The sequence below is a fragment of the Rattus norvegicus genome, chromosome 4 (genome assembly GCF_036323735.1).
Source record: "Rattus norvegicus strain BN/NHsdMcwi chromosome 4, GRCr8, whole genome shotgun sequence".
Lineage (NCBI taxonomy): Eukaryota > Metazoa > Chordata > Mammalia > Rodentia > Muridae > Rattus > Rattus norvegicus.
Window position 1 is genome coordinate 28,784,852 of NC_086022.1, and position 8,601 is coordinate 28,793,452.

The 8,601-nt window shown below is 37.6% G+C and overlaps 1 pseudogene; it reads right to left on the reverse strand.

Moving 5' to 3' along the window:
- Positions 1-7,470: 7,470 nt before the first annotated feature.
- Positions 7,471-8,163, reverse strand: Psma2-ps1 (proteasome 20S subunit alpha 2, pseudogene 1; annotated as a pseudogene).
- Positions 8,164-8,601: the final 438 nt, after the last annotated feature.

Genomic DNA, 8,601 nt, shown 5'->3' on the forward strand with positions numbered 1-8,601 from the left:
TATTTGCTGTATTCTGGCTGTGTCTCTCAGGAGCGACCTACATCCGGTTCCTGTAGGCCTGCACTTCTTTGCTTCGTCCATCTTCTCTAATTGGGTGGCTGTATATGTATGGGTTATATGTGGGGCAGGCTCTGAATGGGTGTTCCTTCAGTCTCTGTTTTAATCTTTGCCTCTCCCTTCCCTGCCAAGGGTATTCTTTTTCCTCATTTAAAGAAGGAGTGAAGCATTCACATTTTGATCATCCGTCTTGAGTTTCGTTTGTTCTAGGGATCTAGGGTAATTCAAGCATTTGGGCTAATAGCCACTTATCAATGAGTGCATACCATGTATGTCTTTCTGTGATTGGGTTAGCTCACTCAGGATGATATTTTCCAGTTCCAACCATTTGCCTACGAATTTCATAAACTCGTTGTTTTTGATAGCTGAGTAATATTCCATTGTGTAGATGTACCACATTTTCTGTATCCATTCCTCTGTTGAAGGGCATCTGGGTTCTTTCCAGTTTCTGGCTATTATAAATAAGGCTGCAATGAACATAGTGGAGCACATGTCTCTTTTATATGTTGAGGCATCTTTTGGGTATATGCCCAAGAGAGGTATAGCTGGATCCTCAGGCAGATCAATGTTCAATTTTCTGAGGAACCTCCAGACTGATTTCCAGAATGGTTGTACCACTCTTCAATCCCACCAACAATGGAGGAGTGTTCCTCTTTCTCCACATCCTCGCCAGCATCTGCTGTCACCTGAGTTTTTGATCTTAGCCATTCTCACTGGTGTGAGGTGAAATCTCAGGGTTGTTTTGATTTGCATTTCCCTTATGACTAAAGATGTTGAACATTTCTTTAGGTGTTTCTCAGCCATTCGGCATTCCTCAGCTGTGAATTCTTTGTTTAGCTCTGAACCCCATTTTTAATAGGGTTATTTGTTTCCCTGCAGTCTAACTTCTTGAGTTCTTTGTATATTTTGGATATAAGGCCTCTATCTGTTGTAGGATTGGTAAAGATCTTTTCCCAATCTGTTGGTTGCCATTTTGTCCTAACCACAGTGTCCTTTGCCTTACAAAAGCTTTGCAGTTTTATGAGATCCCATTTGTCGATTCTTGATCTTAGAGCGTAAGCCATTGGTGTTTTGTTCAGGAAATTTTTTCCAGTGCCCATGTGTTCCAGATGCTTCCCTAGTTTTTCTTCTATTAGTTTGAGTGTGTCTGGTTTGATGTGGAGGTCCTTGATCCACTTGGACTTAAGCTTTGTACAGGGTGATAAGGATGGATCGATCTGCATTCTTCTACATGTTGCCCTCCAGTTGAACCAGCACCATTTGCTGAAAATGCTATCTTTTATCCATTGGATGGTTTTGGCTCCTTTGTCAAAAATCAAGTGACCATAGGTGTGTGCGTTCATTTCTGGGTCTTCAATTCTATTGCATTGGTCTATCTGTCTGTCTCTGTACCAATACCATGCAGTTTTTATCACTATTGCTCTGTAATACTGCTTGAGTTCAGGGATAGTGATTCCCCTTGACGTCCTTTTATTGTTGAGGATAGCTTTAGCTATCCTGGGTTTTTTGTTATTCCAGATGAATTTGCAAATTGTTCTGTCTAACTCTTTGAAGAATTGGATTGGTATTTTGATGGGGGTTGTATTGAATCTGTAGATTGCTTTTGGTAAAATGGCCATTTTTACTATATTAATCCTGCCAATCCATGAGCATGGGAGATCTTTCCATCTTCTGAGGTCTTCTTCAATTTCTTTCCTCAGTGTCTTGAAGTTCTTATTGTACAGATCTTTTACTTGCTTGGTTAAAGTCACACCGAGGTACTTTATATTATTTGGGTCTATTATGAAGGGTGTCGTTTCCCTAATTTCTTTCTCGGCTTGTTTCTCTTTTGTATAGAGGAAGGCAACTGATTTATTTGAGTTAATTTTATACCCAGCCACTTTGCTGAAGTTGTTTATCAGCTTTAGTAGTTCTCTGGTGGAACTTTTGGGATCACTTAAATATACTATCATGTCATCTGCAAATAGTGATATTTTGACCTCTTCTTTTCCGATCTGTATCCCCTTGATCTCCTTTTGTTGTCTGATTGCTCTGGCTAGAACTTCAAGAACTATATTGAATAAGTAGGGAGAGAGTGGGCAGTCTTGTCTAGTCCCGGATTTTAGTGGGATTGCTTCAAGTTTCTCTCCATTTAGTTTAATGTTAGCAACTGGTTTGCTGTATATGGCTTTTACTATGTTTAGGTATGGGCCTTGAATTCCTATTCTTTCCAGGACTTTTATCATGAAGGGGTGTTGAATTTTGTCAAATGCTTTCTCAGCATCTAATGAAATGATCATGTGGTTCTGTTCTTTCAGTTTGTTTATATAATGGATCACGTTGATGGTTTTCCGTATATTAAACCATCCCTGTATGCCTGGGATGAAGCCTACTTGATCATGGTGGATGATTGTTTTGATGTGCTCTTGAATTCGGTTTGCCAGAATTTTATTGAGTATTTTTGCGTCGATATTCATAAGGGAAATTGGTCTGAAGTTCTCTTTCTTTGTTGTGTCTTTGTGTGGTTTAGGTATAAGAGTAATTGTGGCTTCGTTGAAGGAATTCGGTAGTGCTCCATCTGTTTCAATTTTGTGGAATAGTTTGGATAATATTGGTATGAGGTCTTCTATGAAGGTTTGATAGAATTCTGCACTAAACCCGTCTGGACCTGGGCTCTTTTTGGTTGGGAGACCTTTAATGACTGCTTCTATTTCCTTAGGAGTTATGGGGTTGATTAACTGGTTTATCTGTTCCTGATTTAACTTCGATACCTGGTATCTGTCTAGGAAATTGTCCATTTCCTGAAGATTTTCACGTTTTGTTGAATATAGGTTTTTATAGTAAGATCTGATGATTTTTTGAATTTCCTCTGAATCTGTAGTTATGTCTCCATTTTCATTTCTGATTTTGTTAATTTGGACGCACTCTCTGTGTCCTCTCATTAGTCTGGCTAAGGGTTTATCTATCTTGTTGATTTTCTCAAAGAACCAGCTTTTGGTTCTGTTGATTCTTTCTATGGTCCTTTTTGTTTCTACTTGGTTGATTTCAGCTCTGAGTTTGATTATTTCCTGCCTTCTACTCCTTCTCGGTGTATTTGCTTCTTTTTGTTCTAGAGCTTTTAGGTGTGCTGTCAAGCTGCTGACATATGCTCTTTCCTGTTTCTTTCTGCAGGCACTCAGCGCTATGAGTTTTCCTCTTAGCACAACTTTCATTGTGTCCCATAAGTTTGGGTATGTTGTACCTTCATTTTCATTAAATTCTAAAAAGTTTTTAATTTCTTTCTTCATTTCTTCCTTGACCAGGTTATCATTGAGTAGAGCATTGTTCAATTTCCACGTATATGTGGGCATTCTTCCCTTATTGTTATTGAAGACCAGTTTTAGGCCGTGGTGGTCCGATAGCACGCATGGGATTATTTCTATCTTTCTGTACCTGTTGAGGCCCGTTTTTTGACCAATTATATGGTCAATTTTGGAGAAAGTGCCATGAGGAGCTGAGAATAAGGTATATCCTTTTGCTTTAGGATAGAATGTTCTATAAATATCCGTTAAGTCCATTTGGCTCATGACTTCTCTTAGTCTGTCGACATCACTGTTTAATTTCTGTTTCCATGATCTGTCCATTGATGAGAGTGGGGTGTTGAAATCTCCCACTATTATTGTGTGAGGTGCAATGTGTGTTTTGAGCTTTAGTAAGGTTTCTTTTACGTATGTAGGTGCCCTTGTATTTGGGGCATAGATATTTAGGATTGAGAGTTCATCTTGGTGGATTTTTCCTTTGATGAATATGAAGTGTCCTTCCTTATCTTTTTTGATGACTTTTAGTTGGAAATTGATTTTATTTGATATTAGAATGGCTGCTCCAGCTTGCTTCTTCTGACCATTTGCTTGGAAAGTTGTTTTCATGCTGGTATCTTCTGCTGCAACTAGGCTTCACCAATAGCTTCTCATAGACTCTCTTCATGGTGCCAAGCCTGAACTTCTTTTCTGTTGTGAGTCTTCAACTGCCACTGAGGCTGCACCATCACCGGTGCCTTTTCCTGGCCTCTCACAGTTCCAAACCTGAACTGCTCCTCATGACCCAGTCATGCCTTTAAAACAAGTACCTGGGTAAATCTTATATGTTATTAAGTCTGTCTGCCAGCACAATGTGTATATTTGAAACATAGCTTTACTGTGCTCTCGGGAAAAACTTCCCTGAAGATTTCACTTCAGTGATGCTGGTCTTTTCTTAGTAACCATTGATTATTTTTAGCTGTAGATAACCAACATCTCTTATCCCAACAACCATCTTTATTCTTGACTCTAAAGCCAGAGCCACATGGGCAAAGCTGCCAAGTTCTTCTGCTTGCTGGGACTGGAACATGGCCCCCTTGTTCTATTACATCTTCACCAGTTTTCTGTTTTCAAAAGTTTTCTGCACTATCTAAACTGGGCTGTTCAGAAATATGTTGAGTAGACTGACTTTAAACTCAGAGTTCTGCTTGTCTGTCTCTGGGGATTAGAAGCATGTACACCATGCCTGAACCTAAGCTTTTCATGATCATAATATCTCAAGATCAAGTGTATGTCATCCCAAGTCGAAATCCAGGTCAAAAGCCTGTGTCTTCCTGCCTCAAAGTCTGTATCACATGTGGGCCTTCCATTTCTAATTGCAGTTCATTCCAGATGTAGTCCTGTTTACAATTGAGAATAGCCATTACAATCTATCCTTTATAATTTTGAATATAATCATAACTGCTTATTCCAACTGAAAAAATAACCAGGTTATAATAACATCTACCATGATATAACTATCCCTTATTCGATTGCAAATACAATAAGCTTATCTGGGTGGAATCTTAGACTGATGTCACTACTCCCTCAATTCCATTTAATATCCTTAAACACATGATTTAGTTCCATTCCATTTTCTATCCTTGAACTATATATTTTGTATTTTTTTCTTTCTAAGCTTCCCATGCTTGATCAAAATTCTTTTCATAAAAGTCCAGGCTAGGATTTTTGAGATTTCCTTTGCTAATGCAATTAATCGAAATCTTTTTTCAATTTAGCCTCAGGCAGACTCTTTGTACAGGGCAAAAAGCAGCCACATTCTTCACCAAAATATCACAAAAGCAGTCTCTAGGTGGAATACTAACATTCCTTTCCTCTAAAAGTCTTGCGCCAGTACCCTGGACTGCAAATCACCCTTGGCATCAATGTCTTCCATATTTTTAATAAGATAGTCCATGAAGCCCTATTTAAAGCATTCCATTGCTTTCCAAACCCAAATACCCCAAATCCGCATTCCTCCAAACAAAAACGTGGTCATATATATCACAGCAATACCCCAATCCTGTTTCCGACATTTTCTCAGTTAGGGTTTCATTGCTATGAAGAGACACCATGACCAAAACAACTCTCACAAAGAAAACTCTAATTGGGGCTGGTTTACCTTTTCAGAGGTTCAGTTCATTAGCATCATGGTGGGAAGGATGGTAACATGGAGGCAGACTTGGTGTGCAAGAAGCAAAGAGTTTTATGTCTTAATACAAAGAGAGCAGAAGACTGGCTTCTTCAGGAAGCCAGGAGGAACTTCTCATTTCATACAAGGAAGAGCTTATGCATAGGAAACCTTAAAGCCTGCCTAAACCATGATATACTTCCTCCAACAAGGAGGCCATACCTCATAATAATGCCATTTCTCATGGGACAAACATATTTAGCCAACCACAGGTGCTATATTAAGAAAGGCCTTGTTCCTGAATCAAAAGTTGACCACATAAATAAGCACGCATATAATTTAATTTAAGCTAATATAAAGTTTTTACCATCACTACATTATTCTATTTATCTTTTACCTTAACAGATATTATTTATGGGTTAATTCATTTCAATTTTAAGGGACAGGACTAATGATGGGAAGCTTTTAATATTCTCAGTATTTGGCAAATTCATTACTCAAAATGTTAAAATGGTATGAAGATCACAACTAATAGTAAGTAGTAAAATTAATATAGTATTTTTTCTGAGCCTAATATCTCAAGCTATTCCCTACAAAGAGACAATATCATGTTTTAAATAACTCAGGGTTATTTATGAAACTGGTCATGTGTTACAAATACTGTAAAACGTTTTTGCATTAGTAATATCAACTGTGATATGAAAATCCTGAAGCTAGTGTATCACTTCTATATTTGAGACCACAAATACTTGGAGTGACTGGAGGGAATGACCTTGTAGGTTAAAATAAAGATTTGAACTCAAATTTTAGGTCATTTAGAAATGACGTGATCTACTTTGTTATTGCTTTGTTCTTGGTTTTCATGAGTTCGTCAAATAGAGTCATGTGCTCACCAAACTTGTATCATGGCTTTAACAGTCCATCAGATTCCCTGACAATAGGAGAAAAGAAGCAAAAATGTAAATAAAATTACTGACTGGGAGTCTTTCACACAATTCAGAACAAATATGAACCCTGAGCCAGGCATGGAGGAACAGTGATTTGAGATTCCTGGGTTTGATAGGCAGTTCTCAGGGATGAATCTACTTTTCATATCGTGTGACAGTGAAAATTTATTGAAGATGACAGTTTGATTGGAGGATAAAGTTATTATATTAAGCTAACAAAGAAATGGTGATGTTAAATTTTAAGCTAGATTGACCAAGGAATACAGATTGAGACATAATTCTAAACTTCCTGTAACACATTTAAATTATAAGTGGCTTTTTTTCATATATGATTATGAAGTAAAGTAAAAGGCCAAGATATACATTTGAAGGATGTTTAGGTAAATAGCATGTACTGCATGAGATAAGATACTACAAGTGACGATAGGTAGATATCTATCATCTTGGCTCTAGATGTTGAGGAATTTGGAGAGATTATGAGGAATCACAAAAAAAGAAAAAGTAACAACCTTGGAGCTCTGCAATAAACAGTCATGATATCTTGTGAGCCAAAAGAAACTTTTCAAAATAAAAAGTTAACCATATCAAAATCTGTAGATAATATTCCCACTGTATGAGTTGAGGAATGAAAACAACTATTGGATTAACCAACTTAGACATTATTTTTCAGCCATCACCTCCCCCCCCCCACCCCAAACCCACAGGCATACTTTTTTTTTTTAAATTCTATTTTTTATTTCTGGGTAAGTTGGAACACACCTTTAATCCCAGCACTTTGGAGGCAGAGGCAAGCCAATCTCTGAGAGGTCAGCCTAGTCTATATAATAAATTCCAGGCCAACCAAAGATATATATATTCTGAGACATTGTCTTAAAAATAAAATCCAGATTTTCTTTTTTCTTAGTTTTAACAGTTTATTATGATTATTATTTTAAAAATGTGAAACCATTAAACCTTGTAGAAATAAGTCTGCACAAACCAAACGTAATTTAACACAAATAAGTAGAGTGTGTGAGATCTTTATGATTCAGGCACATCTTCATTATGCTATAGCAGTCAAGTTATCCCTTACTTCAGTTGGGGTAAGCCTCCTAAACCCAGCTTCATTGAAGATCTCAACTTCTATGTTATCTTCTGTCATTTGCCCTTCAAGGCTTTCCTTTAGGGTTAAGATGACTGTATGAATGGCATCTTCCAGTTCTTGGTCTTCATTATATCTTTTCTTAAGGAAAGTTTTCCCATTCACGTAGTTCTTTTCCATTGCTGTGGCCTTCCAGGCAAAGTAAGCTCCAGATGGATCTGACTGAAATAAATATGGTTCGCCCTCATTCCACCCACAAATAAGTAAAGAAACACCAAATGGACGAACACCACCTGACTGGATATACTCTTGCATCACAGATGTACCAGCTGGGCTATGGAAATGGGTTCTTGGTAAACAAGATCGCATTGCTGAGCAAGTTTCCAAGCTCTGTGTACAAGTACTCTGTAATCTGGCTTGTGCCACCATATATCAAACTGATGTGTTTGGTTATTAGCTCCACTTTATGTACACTCCTTTCATCTATAAGATGGATTTCTGTTCTTTCTCAGTTGCTAATACCACACCATTTGCAGCTTTAATTCCCACTGAAGGGGCCCCTCCAGCTACAGTAGCTAAAGTATATTCAGTCTGGACAAGTTTACCAGATGGCCTGAATATAGTCAGAGAGAAGTTGTAACCACACTCTGCCATCTTTATCTGGAAAGTTGGAACACCAAAGTCCAGATTTTCAATTGCATCAGTCTCATTGCATTGACATAAAACAGTATAGATGATTAACAGGTTGATTACCACAGAAACTTTTGTTGTGCGTTTAACCCTAATTATCAGGCCACAAAGGTTTAAGGAATATATAAACCATGTGTGATATAAAGGCCTTATTGTGTGTGTGTGTGTGTGTGTGTGTGTGTGTGTGTGTGTGCACGCATGTGCGTATGTGATAGGTACTCATTTTATAGTTTACAGCCATCATAAGATTGTCTCAACCTCCTATGCTGTTATTACGGGTACATACCCCAAAGTCTGCCATATTTGAATTTCTATTTAAGCAAATTATAAAATAAAGATGAGAAATCTTGGATAAATTATTTTAGGTAATTATTGTTAAAATCTTTACGTGTGACAAAAATA